The sequence below is a fragment of the Chiloscyllium punctatum genome, chromosome 4, assembly GCF_047496795.1.
Source record: "Chiloscyllium punctatum isolate Juve2018m chromosome 4, sChiPun1.3, whole genome shotgun sequence".
Classification (NCBI taxonomy): Eukaryota; Metazoa; Chordata; class Chondrichthyes; order Orectolobiformes; family Hemiscylliidae; genus Chiloscyllium; species Chiloscyllium punctatum.
Window position 1 is genome coordinate 98,189,760 of NC_092742.1, and position 11,430 is coordinate 98,201,189.

At 49.4% G+C, this 11,430-nt stretch overlaps 1 long non-coding RNA gene across 1 annotated transcript; it reads right to left on the bottom strand.

Moving 5' to 3' along the window:
- Nucleotides 1-2,011: 2,011 nt before the first annotated feature.
- Nucleotides 2,012-9,578, bottom strand: LOC140476566 (uncharacterized). The gene is made up of 2 exons (XR_011960514.1): nt 9,359-9,578; nt 2,012-6,961 (listed from the first exon to the last, which is right to left on the bottom strand). It is a non-coding gene; the product is annotated as an uncharacterized lncRNA (long non-coding RNA).
- Nucleotides 9,579-11,430: the final 1,852 nt, after the last annotated feature.

An 11,430-nucleotide genomic window follows, 5' to 3' on the forward strand; every position in this document is an offset into this window, starting at 1 on the left:
ATGAACTTAAACCCTTTTTAAAGGATGAGACTCAACAACAATCTAGGTTTGTTCAATGTATCATTTCAGATGCATGATACTGTAATCGTTCACTGTGAATTCTGAGTCTTATGATCCTCTTCCAAAAGCAAGTGCTTCCAAATAAACCTGGTGTTGTGTAATTTTTAACTTTGTCCAGTTTTAAAGTTAGACACAATTATTGTTTTCACTGTCCAGCCTATCAAATCAGGCAGTTGTATGGACCATACCCCCTACTATCTTCCATCATCTTCTACAAGAATGATCCTGAGAATGAAGGGCTTGTTGTTTGAGGATCACATGAAGATTTTGGGTCTGTACTCGACGGATTTTAGAAAGATAAGGGGGATCTCATTGAAACTTACAGAAAACTGAGAGCCCTGGATAGAGTGATGTTTTCACTAATAAGAGAGACAGGACCCAAGGGTACAGTCTCAGAGTGAAGGGATGACCCTTTAGAATTGAGATGAAGAGGAATTTCTTCAGCCAGAAGGTGGTGAACCCATTGCCGCAGAAGGCTGTGGAGGCAAGTCATTGAGTGTATTTAAGACAGAGGTAGATTAGTAAGGGGATTAAGGCTTACAGGGAGAAGGCAGGTGAATGGGGGTTAAGATACATATCAACCATAATCGAATGGTGGAGCAGACGTGATGTTCCAAGTGGCCTAATTATGCTCACATTCTTATTTTCCAGGGTGTTCAAAGATGCTGATCTGTCCCTGAACCCATGGAACAAGACCTTTCAAGTTAAACAACCACTCTCCCAGGATAAGTCTTGCTGCCATCCCACCCCTTTAAAGATAAAAAACACATTTAGTTTACCTGTCTAAATTCATTTTGTATTTGTCCAGCAGATTGTTGTGATTTCTGAGTTTCTGTGACCTTTTCAGTTCCTAGGAAACTTAGAGATCACAAACAATGTTTCCACCCGCTATCTTTGCAGCCACATCTTTTAAGACCCTATTCATAGAATCATAGCCATACAGCATGGAAATAAACACTTTGGTCCAACTATTGCATGCCAACCATGTTCCCAAACCAAACTAGCCCCACATACCATCATTTGGCCTTTATCTCTCTAACATTTATGTAATTATCCAAATGTCATTTCAATGCTGTAACTGTACCTGCATCCACCACTTCCTCTGACAGTTTTTCCTCACATATTCACCACTATGTGTAAAAGAAATTGCCCATTGTCTTTTTCAAAACTTTGTCTCACCTTAAGAATACATCCCCTCGTTTTGAACTAACTCTGTCTAAAGGAAAGACAGGCCTTTGCTATTCACATTATCTATGCCCCTTATGACTTTATAAACCTCTATAAATTCACTTCTCAATGTCCTACTCTCCAGTGAAAAAGTCCCAGCCTATTTTTACAATGGCAACCCTCTACTCCCAGCAACATTCCAGTACAATCTTCCTGAACCCTAATTTAGCAATATAATACAAAGTACTTCAGATATGTCCTCATCAACACACTATACAACGGTTGGAAATATCCTGACTTTGACGTTGATTTAAGGTCCTTCCTTCCTTGATTTTTAAGTGTTGGGATTTTGTCTTGTACAGTGAAGACAATCAAAATCCCTGTTCAATTCTTCCATCATTTCCTTAGCTCCCATTATTAATTCCCTGGTTTTATGCTCTCAAAGGGACAGATCAAACTCACAAAATTATCTGTTTCCTTTTCAAGTAATTGTAGAAACTTATACAATAAGATCTTTTTAAAAAGTTCTTTCTAGCTACATTTCTCCAGCAATTTAATTCCAATCTGTAGAATACACCAGAACCACCACTGAGAACCTCCTCTTAAAATGACCCTGTTTATTGATGTGAAATTGCAAGCACTGAGGAGTGCCTTCCTGCACTGTTTAGCTACTCTCTATCGCCTGTCTCCGCACTCATCTCCTCCAAACTTTGCTCTCAATCTCCAAATCTGGAGGGGGGCACGGCCTTATCTTCCACGAAGAAAGAGACAAAAATACACATAATAAACACTAGTGCACCATTGGCACACGGGTCTTTTATTGCTGTTAGTTCTGTACAGAGGTGAAGTTAGAGCAATCAGACTGCTCGAGGGATCATTCTACAGCAGTGAGTGATTCATGCAATTCTCATCCCTTCTCTCTGAAATGCATAGTTTAATGCAAGCTGCCTCATGCATCTAGAAAACATTTAGCACTGTAATTCCATAAAAAAAGATTCAAATAACAAATTTAGACAGCAGAATGTTATAAATCCAGCACTGCCCTATTGAAGAGAGATTGAGGATTGAGGCATTACGCTGCAACCTAAGCGTTTGACCCATCTGGATGTAAGTTTGCTTGCTGAGCTGGAAGGTTCACTTTCAGATGTTTCGTTACTATACTACGCAATGTCATCAGTGAGCCTCCAGTGAAGCTTCTAGCTCAGCGAGCAAACTTACATTGAGAACCTCAACCTGAGCTACAAACTTTATCCAAACTCTGTTTGACCCATTCCAGTTTGATTAGTCAGTGCAGATAGCAGGCACTGGGAGGGGAGCATCTAGCCCAGCTCAGTGGTTGAAGTTTCATTTCTGTGTGGTCTACTCCACTTCTGAAACGACAGTTGGATGGCCTGGACATAAAACAGGGGAAATCAAAACATACACTGCCAACCCCCAGCAAACCAGCAACAGTCAAATCCGTGCACAGATTCACTGTGGGATCACCACTGGATTATACCCAGTGCTCCCTCAATCCTCCAAAAGTCCCTGCCCTGTTAGCTGTACAGCACAATGCTTCATTCTCTCGGTCTCTTTACAAGAGAATTAGCTTTGCAGGCTGAACAATAATGAACAGGATGGTATATCTGCCGTATATTTTAATTCCTATTGCTCAGTGTTTGATAATGCATAATTAAACATCAGACTGATTTCATGACAGATCTAGCTACTGTATAATACATTTTTGAACATGCATAATTAAAAACTCAGCCTCCTTCACCCTGGATTTTTGTGGTCAGTCCAACATTCCATCGACACGTTTCCAGTTGAATTCTTGTTTCCTGTACCCAGCTCTGTGCAGCAGTGAGCCTTGAACCTGCTGCCTCAACAGATAGCGGCCTCCCAGGACAGTTTAAAAAAAAACGAGCATTCACAGTCCATGGGAAGCAGGCTGTGCTCAGTCTGGGACTTCCTGGAACAGGGCCTGTTTTTTGTTCGTCCTGTTAGCATTTTCTCCTCCCAAGGATGCTGCATTGATACTTCCAGCTTCAGTGAGCTTAGGCAGCAGCTGTCAGGAACCATTCAAGCATTGCACCCACGATATCACAGGTATTGCTGGCTAGTCCAAACGTTGATGGGTATAGAGCAATGCCAATGCTCCGCGTTTGAAGGTTTCCAACTCTACAATTCAGCCTGTTCCAGAAAAACTAGGTTGAGGTCTGTTTGGTCATTTGTCAACCACTGCTCTTCCAAGTTCATTCTTTCCTATACTGGCAACAGCATTACTAACACATGTACAACAGTTATTGCTACTAATGGCACATACTCTAAAATCATATGGCTTTATTTGCATTTTAATGTGACTACAATTTGTGCTACGAGTTTCATTTGCAGGTGAAACCCAGGAGGTATTTAATAATCTTACCCAAAGCTTGAATTATTTTGCAAAGCGCTAGCTACTTTATCAAAAAAAAATGAACAGTGACAGTTGCACTACAATCTGATCTCTGAAATTAATTTCAGTCAGCATGAGGGATGTTGCCTAAAAGAAAAAGTAAAGCCTTTTCTAAGGTTCTACGATGTTCACTAAATATGGTAAATCCCACTGTCCTCGCTGCAAAAGGTCACATCACAGAACGACTGGATAAGTATTCTCATCTGTGACAGTCAGGTGTGTGCTAAATGGTGGGTTGGTGGCTCCTGCCCCAGTGTTAAAAAAAATTAGAGTGAAACCCACCAATGAACAGGCCAGCTTCAGGCATTGCTCTTACGCAGCGTTAACTACATAGAGTCGAGCTGCTGCTACATTAGGACTGCATTCACATGGTAGTATCATATTCAGGAAAAAAGATTTCAGCTTCAACCAACACCAAACCTGCCTCACGTAAGCTGGGCACAAGCAAAGACCCAGGAGTCTCACCAAGTCCCGAGTCAGGCAGTGTTTATACTGTAACTGCACTCTTGGTGAAAGCAGAAGTCACTCCAATTGATAATACTGCTACACCATAAATACAAGTATTGCTGGGCACTGTTTTAAGCTCTACAGGTAGTGGGGCTCAGTGTCTTATGTACAAGCAACCAATATGAGCTGCACAACACAATGATGTGGAGCCAAAGCTTCCCTCAACCACTGCCTACAAAGATGATCTCGTAACTCCCAGATAAGTGATCAAGGTTGGTAACTGTTCAGATGACCGATACAATCTATTCAGTTCGCGGAAAGCAAGTCTGAACGCTCCCCTTCTCAAGCTGGTGGGTCAGACCACTTTCCTGAAACTCTGTATAAGAAAACTACCACCTTCCATCAAATCTAAAGCTGACAGCCAGCAATCTCAAGCAGCTGGGTTCACTAAACTCTACATAAGAGATGGGAGGCCATAAGCACAACAATGAGACTCTGGTTTCCATCCTGACATTCCTCAAATCAGCTTGCTGGATAAACCTGGACCCTGGTTAGTTCATTAAGCTACGCCCTGTTAAAAAAAAAGTTCGGTTAAACCGCTCATGGCAAGCTCCGCTAACCTCATGCACTGCCTCTAAGGTTTGGCACTACAGCTGCTACTGAAGCACTAAAGTGGTGTGGAACTATACATCTCCAAATGGAAGACATTGGTGATTTTGTTGTTCTGTTTTTGTTTTAAAAACTAATCGTGACATTTATTTTTCACGTTAATAGTATTGCACAGCCCGAACTTTTATCTAAATGAAAAACTAAAAGTTAAACAAAAATGCAAGTTTGAAAAAGTCCTAAAAATGAGAGGGGTAAAGGATAGCACTCTATTCTACTGATACTGCGCTATGTACAAACAGCTCAAGACTCCACTCCAGCCCCAATGCTTCTGCTATTGCTCATCTAACAGGGCTCAGTCACAACACAGATCAGTCCCAGTGAAGCTCTTTGTGGGGCTGATACCAGTGAGAATGAGACTGGCTGAAGAGGTCACTGATTGTATGCAGATGCCAGTTGATCTGGCTTCTCATATAGGAAACATCTTGTGCAGGCTAAAAACTTTAGGATATTACATCCTAACATTTAAAAGAAATGAAAGAGAATCTCCATGTGACTGAAGGGTTTTTCTTGCTGCTGTGGAGAAACTGACCCCACAAGCTGGCCATTCTGACTTGGTGTCACTGTTATCTGGGATGCAATAAGATGGTGTACAATGCCCACACCAGGAATCAATCCTCTACTGCTCTGACTGGATGATACTTAACATGCGTCCTGTGATGATCTTGGATGCACAAAACTCATAGGTCAAAGCCAAAAGTGTGTCATGGAACTGCTCCACGGATTTGGAAAACCTTCATTGGTCTCTACTGGCTGCAGACTAAGCTTGAGCGTGATTGGGAAAAAGCCAAAGGAATAACCACTTCCCTGTGCTCCACACATCCAAGGGTATTCCCCAGGCGTGCCCTCAGCTTCTCTTACAGATGACACAGACAAAGCACCCAGCCCAGCTCACCTCACTTAGCCCCAGGGTTAAATGATCTTGAACTTTGCGCTCAGCTTATCACAGCTTGTGCAATGTCGAAACAGTCAACCCACAGACAATCCAAGGGCCATTAGCAGGGAATGCTGCAAGCACTCAGCAGCAGTCGCCTCCAAACAAGAGAAAAAAAAAAGCTAGTCAGCATTTTGGGCAAGAGGCTCAGGGCACCCTGACAGGCTGCTGGCCTCTCTCATTACATACAGTGGGTTTTGTTTTAAAAGTTTGGGGTGGAGTGGGAGGACCAGCTGGAAGTGCTTTTCTGTTTATTTGATCTGCGACCAACAGCAGCAGGTGGTTAACAGAGTGGAAAGAGGGCAGTACTAGCAACAGGCCCAGTGCCATGTCTGTTAGGGGGCTGCAAGGGTTCAATCTCCTCCTGGCACATTCTTAAGTAGCTGGTGGTTCCGAGTCAAAAGCAGCATTCGGACGCTGGATTAGACCAAAACGAAAGCTTAGGTGAGCAAGCACTGGCAACTAAATACAAGGGAAGCTCAATGTCGGATGAAATAGTGTCTAGTTGTATGGTGAGAATGGAAGGCCATTGTAAGCAGAGCAGCAATCCCTGGGCCAGTATTAGCTATTAGGCTCAGGCTCTCGTGATGTGAAGCTAACACTGCATTTGCCACACGCTGGGACAGGAACAAAGTGAAGAACATTCACACAAAGATTAAACAGCGTTGAAGTGAAACACGTTTGTCTCCAGTGCAGGTGCCTTCATCCAACCACATGATACTTAATAGGTCTGACATTTTCAGAACCAAGGTTCTGGTTTGGACATGCCCACCTGGATTCTTCTCAACACTGACAAGATATGGTCGGTTCCGACTTCTGCGTAATTCAGCATGATGGATGTGACACCAGATCTTACAGGAGTCAGAGCATTGTGCACTTCAAGCAGTGTGGCTTGCTTTTGAACAGTTAACACAGGGTGGTTGTCAGGGAGTGGGGTACTGATTGAGAGACTGGCAGGGGGAGAAGGCTGGTTAGTGGGTGGAGGTGGAGATAGGAGGGGTTGAGGGTCTTGGTGTAGCTTAGAGGTCAGTGATCATCATCATATCGCCATTCTTCATTGAGATAGTAAACAGCCCAAACAGGACAGTCATTAATCCAGGCCATTTGAGACCTTGCTGCTTATAAAAACAGAAGTGCTGGTACAGGGAAGGCTTGTTGTTTTGACAGCTTCAAAGCAGATTTGAGAGACTTTACTTTCTGCGATGATTTTGTACCAGTCCCACATGGTTTGGTAACGCCAGCAAGAAATCAACCTGAATTTTAAACAAAAGCAGTCAATTAGCAATAACAGACTAGCTCATTCACTCACTCACCATAAAAATTCAAAGCCCAGGGAACAGAAACCAGCATGGGTAGAGAGAAATGAGACAAAGTGAATGTGGAGGAACAGCAGGGTAGCGTAGTAAGGGGATGGAGAAGAATATGGGAGACGAAGAGTGGGGGGGGGGGGGGGTTGGGGGAGAGAGAGGGTGTGGGATGGGGGGGGGGGGGGAAGAGGGGGAAGGGAGCGGCGGGGTGGGGGAAGGGAGCGGCGGGGTGGGGGAAGGGAGCGGCGGGGTGGGGTGTGAGAGAAGGAAGTGGGGGAGGTGGTGGGAGGAGATACATGAGGGGGTGGGGTTGAGAGCGTTGCGATGAGGGGTTGGTGTGGGGTAGGGGGGGGAAGAGGGGGTGGTGGTGGGGGGAAGAGGGGGTGGTGGTGGTGGGGGGGGGGGAAGAGGGGGTGGTGGTGGTGGTGGGGGGGGGGAAGAGGGGGTGGTGGTGGTGGGGGGAGAAGAGGGGGTGGTGGTGGGGGGGGGGGGGAAGAGGGGGTGGTGGTGGGGGGGGGTGGTGGGGGGGGGAAGAGGGGGTGGTGGGGGGGGGCAAAGAGGGGGTGGTGGGGGGGGGGGAGAGGGGGTGGGGGGGGGGAAGAGGGGGTGGGGGGGGGGAAGAGGGGGTGGTAGGGGGGGCTGGGGGGGAAGAGGGGGTGGTGGGGAGGGGGGGGGCGGGAAGAGGGGGTGGTGGGGAGGGGAAGAGGGGGTAGTCGGGGGGGGTGGGGGGGGGAAGAGGGGGCGGTGGGGGGGGGGGGGAGGAGGGAAGAGGGGGCGGTGGGGGGTCGGGGGGAAGAGGGGGCGGTGGGGGGCGAAAGAGGGGGGGGACGGGGGGGCGGGAGATTCGGGGGCGGGGGGGTGATGCCGGGTGGGGGTGGGGGGGGGGTGATGCGGGGTGGGGGTGGGGGCGATGCGGGGTGGGGGGGGGGAGAAGAGGGTGATGCGGGGTGGGGGGGGGGGAGAAGAGGGGGTGGTGGGGGGAGAAAGGGGGTGATGCGGGATGGGCGGGGAAAGAGGGGGTGATGCGGGGGGGCGGGGTGATGCAGGGTGGGGGGGGGGGGGTGATGCGGGGTGGGGGGGGGGGGTGATGCGGGGTGGGGGGGGGGGTGATGCGGGGTGGGGGGGGGGGGTGATGCGGGGTTGGGGGGGGGTGATGCGGGGTTGGGGGGGGGTGATGCGGGGTTGGGGGGGGGGTGATGCGGGGTTGGGGGGGGGGGTGATGCGGGGTTGGGGGGGGGGTGATGCGGGGTTGGGGGGGGGTGATGCGGGGTTGGGGGGGGGTGATGCGGGGTTGGGGGGGGGTGATGCGGGGTTGGGGGGGGGGGGCGATGCGGGGTGGGGGGGGCGATGCGGGGTGGGGGGAGGTGATGCGGGGTGGGGGGGGTGATGCGGGGTGATGCGGGGTGGGGGGGGTGATGCGGGGTGGGGGGGGTGATGCGGGGTGGGGGGGGTGATGCGGGGTGGGGGGGGTGATGCGGGGTGGGGGGGGTGATGCGGGGTGGGGGGGGTGATGCGGGGTGGGGGGGGTGATGCGGGGTGGGGGGGGTGATGCGGGGTGGGGGGGGGGTGATGCGGGGTGGGGGGGGTGATGTGGGGTGTGGGGAGGTGATGCGGGGTGGGGGGGTGATGCGGGGTGGGGGGGTGATGCGGGGTGGGGGGGTGATGCGGGGTGGGGGGGTGATGCGGGGTGGGGGGGGGGGAGAGGGGGTGATGCGGGGTGGGGGGGGTGATGCGGGGTGGGGGGGGTGATGCGGGGAGGGGGGGGGTGATGCGGGGAGGGGGGGGGAGAGAGGGGGTGATGCGGGGTGGGTGGGGGTGATGCGGGGTGGGGGGGGGGTGATGCGGGGTGGGGGGGGGTGATGCGGGGTGGGGGGGGGTGATGCGGGGTGGGGGGGGGGTGATGCGGGGTGGGTGGGGGGTGATGCGGGGTGGGTGGGGGGTGATGCGGGGTGGGGGGGGGGTGATGCGGGGTGGGGGGGGGGTGATGCGGGGTGGGGGGGGGGTGATGCGGGGTGGGTGGGGGGTGATGCGGGGTGGGTGGGGGGTGATGCGGGGTGGGGGGGGGTGATGCGGGGTGGGGGGGGTGATGCGGGGTGGGGGGGGGTGATGCGGGGTGGGGGGGGGGTGATGCGGGGTGGGGGGGGATGCGGGGTGATGCGGGGTGGGGGGGGGTGATGCGGGGTGGGGGGGGGGTGATGCGGGGTGGGGGGGGGGTGATGCGGGGTGGGGGGGGTGATGCGGGGTGGTGGGGGGGGGGGGGAGAGGGGCAAGGGGCTTTCTTTTGCGGAAGACTTCCAAATTCCCATAATGCAACACGGCGCCAAACTTCTCGCGGCTGCTCACCGGGCGCCGTTAATCCTACTTCCCGCCGTCATTTCCAGGGCCGGCTGTTCTCCCGTCATCTACTCACTGCCGAAGCTCCGATTTGTCATTGCTTTCACCATCCATCTCCTCCGTTAATCCTTTCCGGCGCCCAAACGCCATCTTCACCTCTGCTCAACCCGCCCGCCCCGAGCGGGGGCGCGCCCCCCGCGGGACAGCGCGCTCACAATCTTCTCTCTCCCATTGGCCCTCCGCTCTGCCCATCACAACCATGATTTCCGGCTTGCGCAACCACCGATAGGCGGGGTAGCCGCGGCCCCCGGCTCCGATTGGTCATCATATAGAGCGATTATTGCCCAGCCTCAATCAGCACACTGGTTTCTCACCGGCCCGTCCTTCATCCTCCTTGTCATTGGTCAACAGTCGGGACAATGGTGTACCGTGATTGGAGAACCCAGTTGTCTATCATCAGGGAAGCCGCTCATTGGGGAGGAGGCCTCCCTACCAGAGAGGGCAGTATAGGAGGAAGCTGTACTGCTTGCTGAGTTTGTGTTGGTATTCTGTAGAGCTGTTTGGCAGATATTATTTCTGGACCTTTCTTTGTAACTTTGCACGTTTAACACAATTAAAGTGAAGGGGTAGTGTAGAAGAACATGAGAGTAGAGCTGGATTGATAAATTAGTTTGATAAGGTCAATAAGAGATATAGTGATAGTGTCAAGAGTATGCTGCAAGGCCTACATTTAAGCCCTACCCCCTTAGAACAGGCTGATTAAAAATATCTAGAAATGTAGTGGCCAACATTAATGGGGATATTGCAGAATATATAGAATATGTTCCAAAGAATGTGAATAAATACAAACTATGGATTTGCTACCCGTGGGTAACAAGAAGGATTAAACAGCCCAATTTAAAGAAAAAAGTATAATTCTGCAAAGACGTGGCAGGTCCAAATTTGGACAGAGCTTGAAAAAGAAGTAAAAATGTGACAAAGAAGACAGAAATGAGTACAAGAGCAAACCAGCTCGAAAAATAAAAACATGATAGTTTCTACAGATATTTTAAGAAGCAGTGCCAACAAAATGAGCATTGGTCCCCAGTAGGAACAAGAATAGTCTCTTAAGCTTGTTCTGCCATTCATTGTGGTCATGGCTGATCTGTGGCCTAACACAATAATACCTGCTGTTGTTGCATATAGAAACTGAGTGGAGAATTAAGAATAATGAGCAAGTGCCAGTGTTGTACTCAGATGGACAAGTCAGAAGTCAGACAAGACCAGGTTATAGTCCAACATGTTTATTTGAAATCACAAACTTTTAGAGCGCTGTTCCTTTGTCACATGAAGAGAATTAATAATGTAAGAAACAGACATCAGTGGAAGTGAACAGATATTTTGCATCAGTGTTTACCAGAGAGAGAAAAAGTAATAATCCCGAAACAATGACAGGTCAGGAAATTAAAGGCAGGGAGGAGCTTGGGAAAATCACAGTCACTAGAGAGTTGGGATTGCTGGACTGCAGGGTCACGTCTTCAAGTCTTGATGAATTTTGTTCTAGGGTTTTAAAAGAAGTGGCTCATGAGGTCATTGATGCATTGATTTTAATTTTCCAAAACACTCTTAATTTGAGGAAGGTATTTGGAAATTGGAAAACAGTGAAAGTTATTATTTTATTAAAGGAGGCAGAGAATGGCAAACTATAGTGCACTTTGCTTAATATCTTTCATAGGGAAAATGTTAGAAACTATAGTTAAACTTACAGTGAGGCACTACAGTAAGTTCAGGTAATCAGGTGGAATCAACATGGTTTTGTGAAGGGGAATTCATTAGCCAATTTATTGGGGTTCCTTGAAGAAATAATATAAGAAACATATACTGAATAAAAGGCAACCAGTGGATTTATTGAACACTGATTTTCACAAGGCGTTTGATGAAAGTACCACAGCAAAAGTTATTGTGAAAAATAAAGGCTCATGATATGGGCATATTATATTGGCATAGTCAGAAGATTGGCTGCTTAACAGGAAGCAGAGTTGGCATAAATGAGACATTTTCAGGTTGGCAAGATGTAATAAGTGCTGTGCCACAGGATTTGT